Below are 16,451 nucleotides of genomic sequence, written 5' to 3' on the forward strand. Positions count from 1 at the left end.
AATAATATGATGCCTATTATTACCTAAAGAAATATGTGTTTAATCAAGGTGTACACTTCTGGATGTTAATTTAGTTTTAATACCACTCAATATTTTTAGTACATCCCAAGGGGAGGCTGCAGGTATTCTGTTGTTTAATGAGATGCTTTTGTCAAGCAATTTTAGTTGGCACGATCCTTTGATGTTGTTACTAATTACAGACTTTGAAGTACCTAACTTCATACATGTATTAAGAAAGCAATAACTTTGATTCTAAGTTTTTAATTTAAAAATGTAATGAAAGTCTATACTTCAGCAGTTGAGAAATAAGCAATTAAATACTTCATATTGTATCTCAGTGAGCTGTGCAAAATGGAATAATAGAAAACTAAATGCAATATTTGCACATACACAAAAGTAAAACAGTTATCAATCTAGCCTTTGAAGGTAATACAACAATATCCTCAGAAAACATAGGACTTACACCATGACTGCAGATGAAATTCCCAGATCATACCCACAAATGCACGTTGACATGGAAGTAATGTGTTAAAATTGATCATTTCAATTTTTCAAAAATGTTCCATTTTACTTCTTTAGTTTCCTAGGAGATATGTCCTTTTAATGTGATTTAGTGGGTAAGCTGCAAAACCTACAAATGAGTTATTTTCTATAATCTGCAGCTTGCTGTTTTTACCACATAGGATAATTAAAAGGGTACTGTTGAAAGGCCTCAGGAAGAAAAGTCATATTAATTTGTTTTTATTTTAAAGGGAACAAGATTACCACCTTAAAGCTGAAGGTTATAATAGACTTTGAAATGTGAAGGAAAGGAAAAAGCTGCCATTCCTCCTTTTCCTGTTGAACTGCAAACCTTTGTCAGCACTATAATAAATGCCACTGAAAGATACTGGCTAAGCTAAAGGGAAAGAAGGAGCAGGCCAATCAAAAATGAGACATAAATGCATGCTTGTTCCATTTATTTTGATGTAAACTTGTAAAAGAAACATTGATATACCCATTTTATAGGAAACTTCTATTTGTGTTAACACTACTAGTTAGAATAAAAGTTAACTTAAAGTATTCAGGTATTATAGACCCGAAATCATCTACTCATCATTATCCACAGAGTGTAAATAGCAAAGATAAAATTCTGATGGGTTAAAAAAATCTTTTGAGGGGCCTTCCTGGTGGTGCAGGGGTTAAGATGTGACCTGTGAAGAAATCTGCAGCCACTGCAGCACAAGTTCTATTCCCGGCCAGCCAGGGAGAAACCCACATGGTGGGACAGACCTCTCCTGTATCGCCCGCTGCTCACCTCAGCAGTGTACTTCAGTTCCTCTGCCTGTTCTGTTTCCCAGTCTGTCTCTGGTGAATCCTCTCACCCCCCGCATCTCTGGCCTGTATCCCAATTCTTGTATAAAAATAAATAATCTTAAAAAAGTCTTTAAAAAAAACAAAAAACAAAAAACTTTTCAACCTCATAGCTGCAGCTAAAGGTGAAATGGATTTTAAGATGCTGTTATTTTATTTTATTTTTTATTTAAATTTTATTTTTCTATTCCCAATACAATTACAACCCCCTTATTTTGACCCCAATCCCTCCTTTCCCTGACCCCACCCCCCATAGAGTGTCTCTGGTTCATAGTTGTTTGTTGATTTTGATATTTTCTTTCTTATAGTTATTCTTTTTCCTGGTCCCTTATTTAAGTTTTCTAGATTCCTGCTATGAGTGAGACCATCCGGTATTTTTCTTTTTCTTTCTGGCTTATTTCGCTGAGCATGATCCCTTCCAGCTCCATCCATGTTGCTGCAAATTACATGTGTTTATCTTTTTTGAACACTGAGTAATATTCAATGGTGTATATGTACCACATCTTCTTGATCCAGTCATCTATTTTTTGGGCATTTGGGTTGTTTCCAAATCTTAGCTATTTTAAATAGTGCTGCTATAAATATAGGGGTGGAGGTGCTCTTTGGAATGGATGTTCTGTGTCCTTTGGGTAAATACCTAGGAGTGGAATTGCTGGATCATATGGAAGCTCTATGTTTAGTAGGTCCAGAAATCTCCACACAGCTCTCCATAGTGATTGGACCAGTTTGCACTCCCACCAACAGTGCAGGAGAGTTCCTTTTTCTCCACACCCTCACCAACATTTGTTGTTGCTAGTTTTTTAACTATGTGCCATTCTCACTGGTGTAAGATGGTATCTCACTGTAGTTTTGATTTGCATTTCCCTGATTACAAGTGATATTGAACATTTTTCCATATGCCTGTTTGCCATTTGCATTTCCTCTTCAGAGAAGTTTCTTTTTAGCTCTTCTGCCCATTTTTTGACTGGATTATTTTCTTTGCTTTTGTTGAGTCTCATCAGCTCTTTGCAGATTTTTGTGATCAGTCCTTTATCATTAGTGTTGTGTGCAAAAAATGTTCTCCCAGTCAGTGGGGTTTCTCTTTGTTTTTGTTATTGTCTCTTTTGCTGTGCAGAAGCTCTTTAATTTGATGTAGTCCCAGCTGTTGATCTTTGCCTTCACTATCACTGCTTTGGGTGATGTGTCTGTAAAGATGTCTTTGATGTGCATATCATGTACTGTTTCACCTCTATTTCCTTCTATGTATTTTATGGTTTCAGGTCTTATGTCTAGTTCTTTAATCCATTTTGAGTTGGTTTTTGTGCATGGTGTGAGGTAGTAGTCAAGCTTGATTCTTTTGCATGTAGCGACCCAATTTTCTCAGCACCATTTATTGAACAAACTTTCTTTGCTCCAGTGCATATTCTTTGCTCCTTTGTCAAAGATTAGTTGACCATAAATCTGTGGGTTTATTTCTGGATTTTCTATTTGATTCCATTGGTCTGTGTGTCTGTTTTTGTTCCAATACCATGCAGTTTTGATGATTATGGCTTTGTTGTATAGTTTGAAGTCTGGGCGTGTGATGCCTCCATTCCCTTCTTTTTTTTTTTTTTTTTTTTTTCAGGAGAGCTTTGGCTATTTGGGGTTTTTGGTGATTCCATATGAATTTCATTAATAATTGTTCTATCATCAATTTACAGATTCAACGCTATTCCAATAAAAATTTCAATGTCATTCTTCAAAGAAATAGATGCTGTTATTTTAAATAATAATAGTGGGTGTTATTTGAGAAATAAAGAGATAATGAATAACATGACATTAATTGTACTATATTTAGATTTTCTATAAATAATGACATACCCTTATCCATTTAATTATATTCCCTTCCATCATTACTACAAACTTGAGTCTTCCTTTTTTTATTTTTATTGAAGTAATGTTGCTTTTACACTGCTATATATGACTCAGAGGTATAGGATCACACCTCTTTATACAATCAGTTGGAACTCTTCTGAACTACAGTAATTTTTCAATATCCTGGAAACATATATTTTGTTTTTCATGCTTTGTTCATACACTTAACACCTTTAGGAATTACAGTGTATTTTTTAGATACGGAGATATTTAATCATTTTTATCTGCCATTTCTCTTTGGAAGCTTATAATTCTTTATCTTCATATGTAACTGAAAGAAAATTAACTTTTCTTGAAAGCTAGCTTGAAGTTTTTGATAGATTGGTTTATAACTAGTCCTGCAAAAGATCACATCAACATCTGACTTTAAAATAAGTTTTTTGCTCTCTCCCGAGGTATGTGATCAATGTCTGATTTTCACTGCATTTCTATTGTCATAGTATCTTTTGTTTCTCAATGTATACCATATTATAATAGTAAAGGTTTTTAGAAAACATAGAAATTCATGTTAAATTTGAATCAAAAGCTGTGGTGACAATTTAATCGACAAACTTATATTGAACAAAGTATGTAAATAGACAAACAATAGTTGCTAACTAATGTATTGTCTTAAAACTAGGAAGTTAACTTTAATAATTAGCATATAAAATAATTATATAACAGATTCTAAACATGGACATTAAAATGGTGCAGTCTGGAGATATCTGGAACTATATAGCAATGCAGTCTTACTGCAAAAATGACCTTGTATTTTGTTTTAGTTTTATTTGGCAAAATTCAATGAGAGCAATAATGATACAAACCTTTTAACTTGAAAACATTTTCTTAATTGAACATAAGTAAGGGGATGTATATATTTATGTATATTTTAATTACACATTTAACCATAAAATATTAAATACTACTTTTTAGGGATCTGAATTAAAGACTTAGTATAGTGATTTAAATGATTATGGTTCATCAGTAAAATATATGCCATAATTTTGAAGACCGTGGAAAAAGGAAATCTCTCAGTTATCATGTCAAGTTAAAGTAGCAGAATGCGAAATGTGAACAAAATAATTGCAGCTATATGAAATATATAAATCTAGTGAGAGGTTATGTTAAATAAACACAGCTGTGTTACATGATAAAAGCACACAGATTAAAAGCTCCTTTGGTATTATATTGGTAATAGTAACAACAACTATGGCAGTAGGAACAGTACAACAAAGAGAGTTATAAAGTACCAACAAAGAAGTAAAAAGGACTCTTCATAAACAATATTCATGGTATGTTAATAATATTCACATCATATGCTTACATTAACATAAACAATTGTTATTTCCACTATTTGAACAAGGAATAGATTGTGATTTTCTGAACAAGATCTATATCTTAAAATATAAATAATAATTGGAAATTCTGATTCCAAAGAATTAAATTCAGAATAATGCTATAGCATGAAATCGTAAAGTATTAGATAGCCACATTCAGTAGCAATTAGAGAAGGTATCACTTTTATAAACACCAACTTACTTCTAAAAATGAATATTGTTTATTTTTCTAAACTTGAGTTTTACTTAACTCATATCTAATGAGGAAAAACTAATTCTTGTCAATTGAAATAAACTCAGTATATTTAAGACCCGAACTTGATAAACTCAGATTTTAAACCCACTTTGAGTGCTCTGCACTGCTTAGGAAGTATAGAAATTGGAGCATAGCAAGCATCTTCCCCAGCTTAAGTACTCCTGGCAATGCCTAGCAATTGAATAGCCTCTTTTCCTTACTGATAGTCCCTCAAATTTAGTCAACATCATCTGGTCTTACTTGCCTTGTCCCCCAAGGCAGGGCCCAGTGCTTCTAGGGAAAACTCACAGTCCTCAGTCCTCATGCTGAGAAGTTAGCCGATATCTTCCCTACTCAATTAGGTTTTAAGTGCCTTTCTCAGGAATTTAGTATTAACTCTACTGCTCTTCTCTCACTTTTACTAAACTATTATTCACACCTGGGCAGTGTGATTTCACAATGGAATTTCTCTCATTGTTTAGTTTCCTGACATAAAGTCCTTTGGGACACAACACTTATTCCCACAAGCACCTCCTGCCCACCTCCACTGCTATGAACTTTCATTTAATTGGAAACCTTGGCTTTCAAGTTTCCTGTTTTTGCTTATATTTTATAATATCTATTCATCATTCACCATCTTTTTAGTTTTGTCTTCATATTTATGGATCATATGCCTCAACCTACTTTATTGTAATTTTAAATAATGGTGGAATAATTGGTAAAAGAGTATTAGAATATTTTAAAAATATGTTCATTAATATTTCATATTCCAAACTGCCCTTTACAATCACAGATTTTAACTCACATAATAAATTAATGTCAGTCTGCATTTTCCTTTGAACATCTTACAAGTTATTCACTCTAGTTCTTCTAATTTATAGTCCTAATTGGAATAGTTATGTGATAATAAAACAAAAGAACAATACAACCCTCAAGTAAAGACAGTATTGAGTGGGTTCACAGTTTTAGTGACTCTTTTAGTCTTTCAGGCACTTTGGTAAATTTTCTTTCCTTGTCTACCTTAGTACACTACTGCCATCTGGACTGATGTGAGCACATATGCAGGCAGTGCCTCTGGTAAATATCACAGTTATGTAAATTAAGACCTTGTAGATATATATCAAGGATGATTTTGAAAATGAGAATTAAACATTAGGAACACAGAACAAAATTTCCAGTGACAATCAAATGAAATATTCGTACCCAGTTATCACAGAAATGGAAGAAACAGATGTAGAAGAAAATTAAAGCCTAAAACTTCCTAAATATATTGAAGGTGTTATAACTTAAAGTTAAAAATGTAGTACCAGGAAAAACTAGGACAACTATAGAACAGAGTCTTGCATAAAAAGAGTGTGTTAATACCCTGATAAAAATGAAAGTTTCTGTAATAGCTAAATCTTTAGTGAAGAGTTTGAAAACAGACTACTTTTCCAATATTCTTAAATATTTAATACATTTTTATGTGAGTTTACATTATAAATTTGACTGTTCAAAATATATTAGTAGCATTAAATGAAAATATTTTAAGTATAGCTAATATTTATTGAGTGGATACTTGTGCCAGGATCTGTTCAAAGGATTTTGGTTATTTAATTCCAATGATTTTTTTTAAGATTTATTTTTATTTATACAAGATCTGGGGTACAGGCCAGAGTCGTGGGAGGGTGAGAGGACTCACCAGAGACAGAGCGGGGAGCAGAACAGGCAGATGGACCGAAAGCACTGCTAAAGGGAGCAGCGAGCAAGACAGGAGAGGTCTGCCTGGCCATGTGGGAATCTCCCTGGCCGGCGGGAATCGAACCGGCGCTGCAGAGGCTGTGGACAGCTTCACAGAGCTGCGCTCAACCCACTGCGCCACCAGGGAGGTACTAAATTCCGATGATTTCAACGAGGTAGTTAATATTAAATTTAAATTATGTCCACATTATTGTTTTACTTATATTACTAAAATGTGTAGAATTATTGTTTTTAAACATAAAAACATCTGAAAAAATAATATAAAGATAAAATGAATAAGCATAAACCTCAGAATACATACAGAACTGAATGTTCATTGAGGCCAGCCAGGCTTTTTCCCTTACCTCTTGCATGAACACTTTAAATCTTTTGTAACACCCATGGCATTTGAAAGGGAATTGCTGACACTTGGCTTAGGGAATGCTCCAGGAAAAATTTATTTTTAACTTTGCAGAACACATTTATTTTAAGTCAAGAATATAACATGCATGATTTTTCTGCTTTCTAGAATTAGTCATTACTCAGTGATAATTTCAAAGATGAATTGTAGTCATGATTTTGGAATTTATATTGAATAACATAGTTCATTATTTGATAGAGTTCTAAAAATTTGATATGTGATAGTACACATTAAGGTAAAGTTTAGATAAATTTGATCTGAAAATTAATGATCTTTTTTCCAGTTTATAAAGAATAGCTTCTTTTGTCTAAAGGGCAAAAGAAATATGAAATTCCTAAAACTACAATTTCATCACCCAAAGCATTCCCAGAATATTGAACAATTTTGATATACTTTTTGCTTTTTTATAGTATAATTATAATAAAGCATTTTAATGTTTAAAATTAATCAAAATATGAACATCTGTAAAGGCTCCTATCTTAACTGAAACAAGTAATATAGTAGAACTAAAGATGGGTGGCTCTGGCTCAAAAAATTTGTCACTTTGGCCATGCTCCTGCTAACAGATCTCTCCCTGTGGGAAAATGGTCTGTTATAGGAAACATGAGTTTTCAAGACTAAAGTGATCATTCTCTTAAAAATGGAGCACAAGTTTCTTTTAAGGAGAAAATATGATATTCATTTTTAAACATAAAATGTAGTTCAAGGGGCCTCCCTGGTGGCCAAAGGAGTTAAGCACTGCACTATGAATCAATCCGCAGCCTCTGCAGCATGAGTTTGATCCCTGGCCGGCCAGGGAGCAACCCACATGGTGAGGGAGACCTCTCCTGTCTCCCCCACTGCTCCCCTCAGGAGTGTATTTCAGTCAGTCTGCCTGTTCTGTTCCCCACTCTGTCTCTGGTGAATCCTCTCACCCCCAGTATCTCTGGCCTGTACCCCAGCTTTTGTATGCATAAATAAATAAATCTTTTAAAAAAATGTAGTTAATAATATCTAAATACAATTACTGAATATCTAGTTTACTTTTATATATATTCTGCTATAATTAAATTGAACAATTACAGAGTTCTTTGCATTGCAATAGAAAAACCAATAAACAATTGCACTTATTAAAAAATTCCCTACTGTGATTTCAGTATAAATCATGCTAAATCCAATTCATATGACCCCAACCAGGGGGATCTCTAACTAATGACTTCTGTTTGGTATATCCCTTAATTCAACATCCAGACATCTGTATGGCTGAATATTTAAAACTGTAGTAGTTAATTATTCTTCCACACTTTATGGAATTGCAGTATGGAATGAAAGTTGTGAATATTCAACTGAAGATTTATTTTGTCTACTAAGGAAAATGTAGTAGCCAACAATATTTTTGAGGGCCTGCTATTGCTAACATTATGCCCAGCACATTATTTTTCATTTAACTTTTATAAAAGTCTAATAAGGTTACTATTATTTTCCTTATTCCCTCAATCAAGGGAACTGAAACATTAGAATTAATACACTTTTCCAGGTCACATGTCTGGTATCTGGTATGAAGCAACAGATAACACAGGGATCTGATATTATCCAATTTCAAGGTAAGCTTCTTTAGTTTACTGCTTTACATTGCTTAGCATTATATTAAATATGTTGCTTTCACAAGTTTTCCTAACCAATGAGTACTTTATTCATGTTCCCATAGAAAAGTAATAAAGAATTTTATACTAGGGAAAGCCTAATTATGTTGAACTGAATTACATATTAATGAGTAAGACTAAGATAATGAATCTATTTTTAGGAGGATTTGTCAATCAAACGTTCTTGATTTTGTGAGTTTTGACAGCTTAAGAAAATTAAGATTTGCTTTTGAATTTTATTTTTACTCTCCTGTGCATGTACGTTATGGGTGGGCTGAATTTTGTGTTCATAACTGCTATATAAATCAATAAATGGCAGGGTATTTCATATTGCCTCAGGAAATAATTTGTGTGTATTACTGGCATATCCTTTCAACCATTTACTATCCTCATCTGTTAAACAAAAACAATAACATTGACAATAACCAAAGAGAACATGTATAACAGCAAAAATAATCATTCTTTAGAAGATAATGATAAATTATTATGTAAAAAAAATTGGTTTCCTATCAAGTTTGGAAATAACACTGCCTAATTACTTCCTTTCCATGCTTAGATCAGCAGATTAAAGGACACCTTGATCCAAAAATTAATTCATTATAAATTCCAACCTTAATAAATTGGAACGATTCAGTTCAGTCACCATCTTTTTCATAAATTAGTTTTCCCAGGATGGACAAGTTTATCAGTATTTAGAGTTTTGAAATCTTGGTATTTTTCTGAAATCAGGGATTATTTCTATGAATTGTTTGAATTCCTTGAGTTGTTTCTATGCTTAACCTGGTATATTGCTGTGCATCTAGAAAATATTTTACTAATGTTATGATCTGGAACTGTTTTTAACAGGTTTATATTTTGATCCTACAAATGCCAACTGAACCTCCCACATTTAATCAATAACTTCCTCAAATAGTTTTTCAACTGGTGACATTATCTGAGTAATAACTTTTTGCAATATTATTTACAATGATAGTTAATATTATTGAACACTCAATATGTGCTATGATGAATTATTCAATTTTACTTCATTGAAATCTATTTTATCACCAAGAATATTTTCTCAGTTTTGTTAGACTAGTTAAGATTGATATCACTTATACAGATATACATTTAGGAAATCAATATGATATTCATGGGTACAAGACTGAATTCAATATATTTACATAAAGTTTATATAATTGATAATTGAAAATGATATAAATATTTGAATATATTGATATACAATAGGTTCAATTCAATTACTGAAAATGAAAACAATGTTTTATTTGCCAAATATAAATTATAACCACAAGAAAAAAATTAAGAAAAACAAACAATGCTTATTTATACAAATGTGCAAATGGACATCAATATCTCTTACTGCATTGTTTTTGTGTTAAAAAGGTTGATCTTACTCTCTTTTCTCACAAAACACTGCTTAACGTTGACTGATATAATTATTCATCCATTAAAAATCACCTGACTAGATTAGCCTGAAAAAGAGAAAATAATGAAATACCAAGCAGAGTAAACTCATTCTATATTGGATCAGTGTTGAGACTCGAAGAGCAACAGTTCAAGAACATGAAAATACTATATATGCAATAACTAAGTAAAGCAAGCATAGCTAATATTTTTATACCTTTTACAGCTGAGCAAAAGAACCCAATTTTTAGCTGTGAGATATTTAAGTGCTCTTTAATCAAAATGTGGTCATGTGATCTAATCCCAGCCAATGAGATGTAAATAGTGTTGTGTATGGTACTACATTACCCAAAGCATTATACAGATTCAATGAGATTTCACCTAAATACACTTCTCAAAAAAAAAAAAAAAAAAAAAAAGAAGAAGACATACTGTAGACCAACAGACACATGGAAAATGTTCATCATCACTTATCATCAGGGAAATGCAAATCAAAACCACAATGAAATACACCTATGAGAATGATCAATTCCAGTAAGTCCAGAAGCAACTAATGTTGGTGAGGATGTGGAGAAAAAGGAACCCTCCGACATTGCTGATGGCAATGTGCATTGGTCCAGCCCCTTGAGAAAATAGTATGTTTCTCAAAACATTAAAATTAAGTGTACTAAATTATCCAGCAAAACCACTCCTAAGGATCTACTCAAGGATGGAAAATGCTAATTCATAGGGCCATACACACTCCTATGCTCACTGCAGCAATATTTACAATTGCCAAGTTATAGAAGCAACTAAATTGCCCAAGGATAGATGAAGGGATTAAGATGTCACATACACACACACACACAGAGAGACACACACACTAGTATACTACTACTCAGGCTAAATAAATACTACTCAGGATAAATAAAAAATGAACTCTTGCCATTCATGACAACATGGATGGAATTGGAGGGGATTATGCTAAGCAAAATAAGCCAGAAAGATAAAGACAAATACCAATTGGTTTCTCTCATATGTGGAATATAGAGAAACAAAACAAAAAGTTAGACAATATCAAACCAAAAACAATCTAGGAATTCTGACTGTTTTACTGGTTTACCAGCAAAGAAGGGGTGAGGGATACAATAGACTATGTTGGAGGATGTTGGGTGCCTTGATGGTGTGGTAACATATGCTTGAAGAAGGGGGATAATATATTTCTGAATCATATACAGTGTTGTAAATCAATGTTTCCTTAATAAAAAAATATTTAACAAAAGAATTACAGGAAACAAAGATTTAAAAATGCCACTTGTAATGGACAGAGCAGTGTGGAAGTAAGGAATAGGTAAGGCTCCATTTTTGATTTCTTAGAATCATACAAGTGTCCCTGGGCAATGTTTATCAGTTTAATTTTTTGTCTCCTGTGTTAGCATCTTGACACATTAATACCTGGTGAGTTTTTGGGTGTCATTTAGGGTCATTCCATTTCAATTAAAATGTGTAATTACTGGAATGCAAAATTCAAAATAGCTACTTAATAAGAAAATTCATTTATAATTGAAACATTAGGAGTCTCAATCCCCTTGAAAGCAGAATTTCTCATCCCCAGCATAGTAGCTCTTAAACAAAATGATTCTCATATGTTCCTCTAAATGGCAATTTGTTCCCGTGCAAGTAACCAGTTTTCAAATTGTTGACAGGTTTTTACAAACACATCAGTCGTAACATGTCCTCAAAATCTGCAATTTTTAAACTCAGTTTTGTTTTCTTATTCCTGAACACATTAAGGGTTATGAGTCACTTAATTTTTGGGTCATTTACCTTATTTTGTTCAGTTTTTAAGAATAACTAAAATGTCAAATAAATTCAGGAGGTTATTATTGTTTCATTTTAGCTAATGTACTAGATAATCTAACCTGAGATATTTTTCTTTTCCCCAGACTGAACTCCCAGTCTACTTCCTATGAACATGGTTTGAAAAGTTTCACAAAATGATGTCCATGTGGGAAATGTAAAGATAGAACTTTTTCTACATTCTTAAATTTTCATGAGAGTCTCTGAATAGAGAATGAATTTTAATAATACTGGTTTTCCTTCTATCTCTGTTTTATAGTATTAATCACTTTGGAAAATTATTCTGTCTATTCATTCATTTTTTTCTCTGGTCTCTACCAGAATATATGCTCCATGAACTTTTTCTGTCTAGTTCACTTCTTATTCTTGTAAATATAACAGTATGCAAAATCTAATTACCAAAGGTAAGTCAAAGACTATAAAGGCTTTGGTGAATTATTCCCAGGACCATGTGTCAGATTTTATTGTTCTGGTTCATAGATCATAGGTATACAGTGGCATGCATTTAATCATTTATTTATTGACCCATTTACTCCCTCAAAAGATATTTATTAAGCCCCTATAAAACTGTAGAGTTCTTTATCCTCTCATTACTTGAAATAAATGTTACAAGTTTATAATCAAGTCTTTACTCTTATTCTTTTAGCATTTTACAAGTGAACACAAGAAGTAGAGCTGTCTGAGGTTATAGTTACAGCAGAAAATTAGCTATATCAACATCTATCCAATTGACTATTGTTGACCAGCACAGCAAATCTTAATAATAATGTGAACTCCTCACAAGTATGTGGTGCTTTTATTTATTACAGGCTTATGGGGGAAAGCACTTGTTTGCCCTTTTGATCTCAGATTAAGTCATGGAGTTTATTTTGGTGAAGGGAAGATGAACAGAATGATACATACACCTTCAAAGAGGAAAACTGAAGAGATGGTATGGTATAAGCTTCAACAAGCTCCCTCCAAAAATAGTGATTTTTAGGTGCATATTTCATTGAAAATTTTTAAGGGACTATAAAATGCTAAAATTTTAAAACAAACCTTCATATTATAACATAAAATAACTTTAATTTACTAACGTATCAATTCAACATTTTAAAATCTGGTTTAAAATTTAAAATTTTGTTTTTAAATTTAAAATTTTGTTTAAAAGTGCAAATACTACCAATTCCCCTGTACACGGATGCATGCATGCACACTTCCCATTCACACAATCTTCCCTTAATTTCCGTGACATTGGTAGAGTTTTCTACATCTCAGTTCTTCAGTTTTTACTAGAACTTCTGATATTACTGTCTTTATGTGGTAAGTTTATGGCTCTACATTTTTGCTAGCTTAAGCTCTCATGCTTAATGCTTCTAACCTATAACTTTACATATTCAAAAGGAAGCATTTATCTAAATTCTAGTAGAATGTTCCTAACTAAGGTACTTCTGTTTGTTTTCCATTCCTTTATCACTCAAGTAAAACAGGTTTAATTTGAAAATATTAAATATTGAGCATGCTAGCAAATGCTGAATCAATATCTTATTTCTGTTAATAATAATATCCTATGTGATTGCTCACTTGTATCACATTTAAGGTCAAGAAAAGGGATCAAAATTTTCTGATTAATTTTCCCAAGCTGTACTACTAAATAACAACAACCAAAAAATCTGCACAATGGGCCAAAAATGTAGAAAATTCTTCAGAAAGCACCTGAAACATTCCAGTACAAAGTGCATTTATTTCACAAAGACTTCTAGATCAAAGGTCCACAACTCATTCAGGTCTTTCAAATTTATGATATTTATTCTTTATAATAAACATATTGTGATATTATTGCTTATAGAAATGAAATGACATTACTGCTTATCTAAATGAAGAGGATATACAGTGTTCTTCATCAGGAAGATGGAGATCGCTTCACTTTGTACCACTTATTTCTTTTCCAGAGTCAAAGGAACAATTCAATAAATGGATTCTCTACATTTTTCTTTAACCTTTCAACTCCTCATCTAGAAATTGGATGATTTCTAGAATATTCACTGAGAAGACTGAAGTAAAGGGAAGCCAACATAAGGTCACTGACCCTTTTCAAATTGCTTCTCATAAGTAAATCAATATTCAATTTCTGAAGTTTCAACATTTTTTTTAAATGGAGGTATGATGATATAGGTTTTTGCTTTTTTTTTTTTTAAGATTTATTTATTTATTTATACAAGCACTGGGTACAGTCAGAAGCACGGGAGGGTGAGAGAATTCACCAGAGCCAGAGCGGGGAGCAGAACAGGCAGAAGGACCGAAGTACATTGCTGAGGGGAGCAGCGGGCGGCAGGAGAGGTCTGCGGGCCAGGTGGGACCCTCCTCTGGTGGCTGGGGAGCAGCCGGGGATCGAACTGGCACCGCAGAGGCTGCGGACAGCTTCGCAACCCAGCGCTCAACCGCTGTGCCACCACAGAGGCCCCAATTTCAACATTTTAATTCAATTTTTCATCTTCCCTATTCACTACTTCAATAATATCTTGCTCAAACTTATTCTAAACATAGGCCTAACTATAGTCCCTGCCTTTTGTGCAATATCATTCAATGAAATCTATGGAAGATTTCATTTTACTTATGATTTAGAACTAATGAATATAAATTACCAAATCACAGATTTCCCTGGACCAGAATTAGATGTCCTATGTCAAATATTTCCTCTATACTCCTTCTCTGAACAAAATCTGCCCAACTGACTTAAGTCAATCACATACATTATTGTAATTTTACTTTTATCTTATCCTACTATTTTCATTCCACCTGTGTAGAGTGTGCCATATACACTAATATTCCTTCATATACAATGTTAGTGCATAAAAAAATCATTCTCCATGATCAACCAATTATACTGCATTGTCTTCCAATTTTTCTACTTTTTATATTGATACATTAATCTAGGTGCTTGCTAATATTAATAGCCATAATTATCATATATATGTTCATTTACCTATACAATATTTTATGAATATTTCAATTACCCTGATCTGTTATAATAGTAAATCTTTAATAAGTAACAATAAGTGATAGCTTACTAATAAAGTGACAAATATATTTTAAACAAAGAAGAAATAAATGACAGTTCTGTCAAAATATTCACATGATGACTAAAATAAAATTCATAGTAAGTTGATCCAACATTCAATTATACCAAAAAGTTTATTTTTGATTATTGATTTCTTAATTTGTGATAATTTGTGACTACTGTTTATTAAGAAAGTTTGAGATCAAAACTACATAATCTAAAAAACAAGCCTCTGCTTTGGTAATCATCTCTCTGAGCCCCACTACTTTGCAATACTAACTGATTCATACCTGTCTCTATGGCACATAGTATATATTTCTTCGATAACACTTATTTTAAGAAAATGATGAGGACCATACTTTATTCTTTTGGGATCCTGGCATTAATATATGGTTGATTATTTAAAGTTTCAATGATTGAGTAGGTGAGCGATGAATATAATTCCAAGCATTTTACTATATCATTACTTAAGAAAACAGGAGGTAGTGCAACTAAGGTAACTTATTCTACGAAATATCCTACTTTGTAAAGATAATAATCAAAAAAGTCACATTCATTGTGCATCTCCATTACAGAGTTTAAAATATGTATTTATGAAACTCAAATACCTTTATTATTTGAAACTATAGCCAAGTGTTTAACTGTTTTGCTTATTTGGTTATGTTCAGATAACTCACAAATAGTTTTGCTTGATTTTAATTCCTTAGATACCAAGGAAAGCAGCATTCAAATAACCTTTTTCTCTTTCCCGTTAAGCAACAAATGAAGCAAGTAATTGGGAGGCTAGTAGCTGTCTAAGGAGATTAAATAATTGCTTAGCTGAGCCTAAAAAGTATAACTTAAGGACATTAAGATTTTGAGAAAACTTTTCTACACATTAATATTTTAACTGCACATGATACATTTGTTCTCTCTTTAAGTTTCTTAAAGCAGCATTTTCAGAATTTCAGCAATATTTTTTTTCTAAATACACAACAGCAACTTTTAAGAACACTGCATAAGCCAATACTCAAATTCTGAGACCATTTTTCTCTTCATATTTAAATCTACACCAAATAGTTTAACGGAGGATTTGGCTAATACTGCCAGTAAACTGACTCAGTGCTAGTAGATTTAGTTTACCAACCACATCCAGCTGTGGATTTAATAACACAGCAGGGATTTTATAATCTGATTTACTCTAAGAATAGGTAATAAGGTGCCTAATGGCTTCTGAATTAGAAACAAAGCAGGGCTCTCTGAAACCAAATTTGTCATTATTCAAGATCAGATTTATTTTTATACTTTGTATAATATATAAATGTATTGCAAAATTAAGGACATGATTACTATTAAAAGGGGAGGTATTTTTTCACTATATTCTAGAGATATTTTAGAGATGGGAAAATAATTTAGATATATAGGCTCAAACTAAAAAAATAAGCAAAAATAGTAAGATTTTAAAATCATGACATAGTAACATACATTGTTAATAATCCCTTGAAAGAAACTTATTCTCATAGACAGAGCCACCAATACTAATCATTAGAGAAGAAATTCTCTTTAATATTTTTTAGTTCAAATTCCTAACATAGTTTATTTAAGCAACATTCAAGTTATAGTCAAAAAT

General features: G+C 32.4%; 1 protein-coding gene across 1 annotated transcript in view; it reads right to left on the minus strand.

Moving 5' to 3' along the window:
• The window catches only part of MDGA2 (MAM domain containing glycosylphosphatidylinositol anchor 2), a 729,529-nt gene that overhangs the window by 44,744 nt on the left and 668,334 nt on the right, over nt 1–16,451 (minus strand).

This window comes from Talpa occidentalis, unplaced genomic scaffold (assembly GCF_014898055.3).
Source record: "Talpa occidentalis isolate TD23 unplaced genomic scaffold, MPIMG_talOcc4v2.1 talOcc4.11, whole genome shotgun sequence".
NCBI lineage: Eukaryota > Metazoa > Chordata > Mammalia > Eulipotyphla > Talpidae > Talpa > Talpa occidentalis.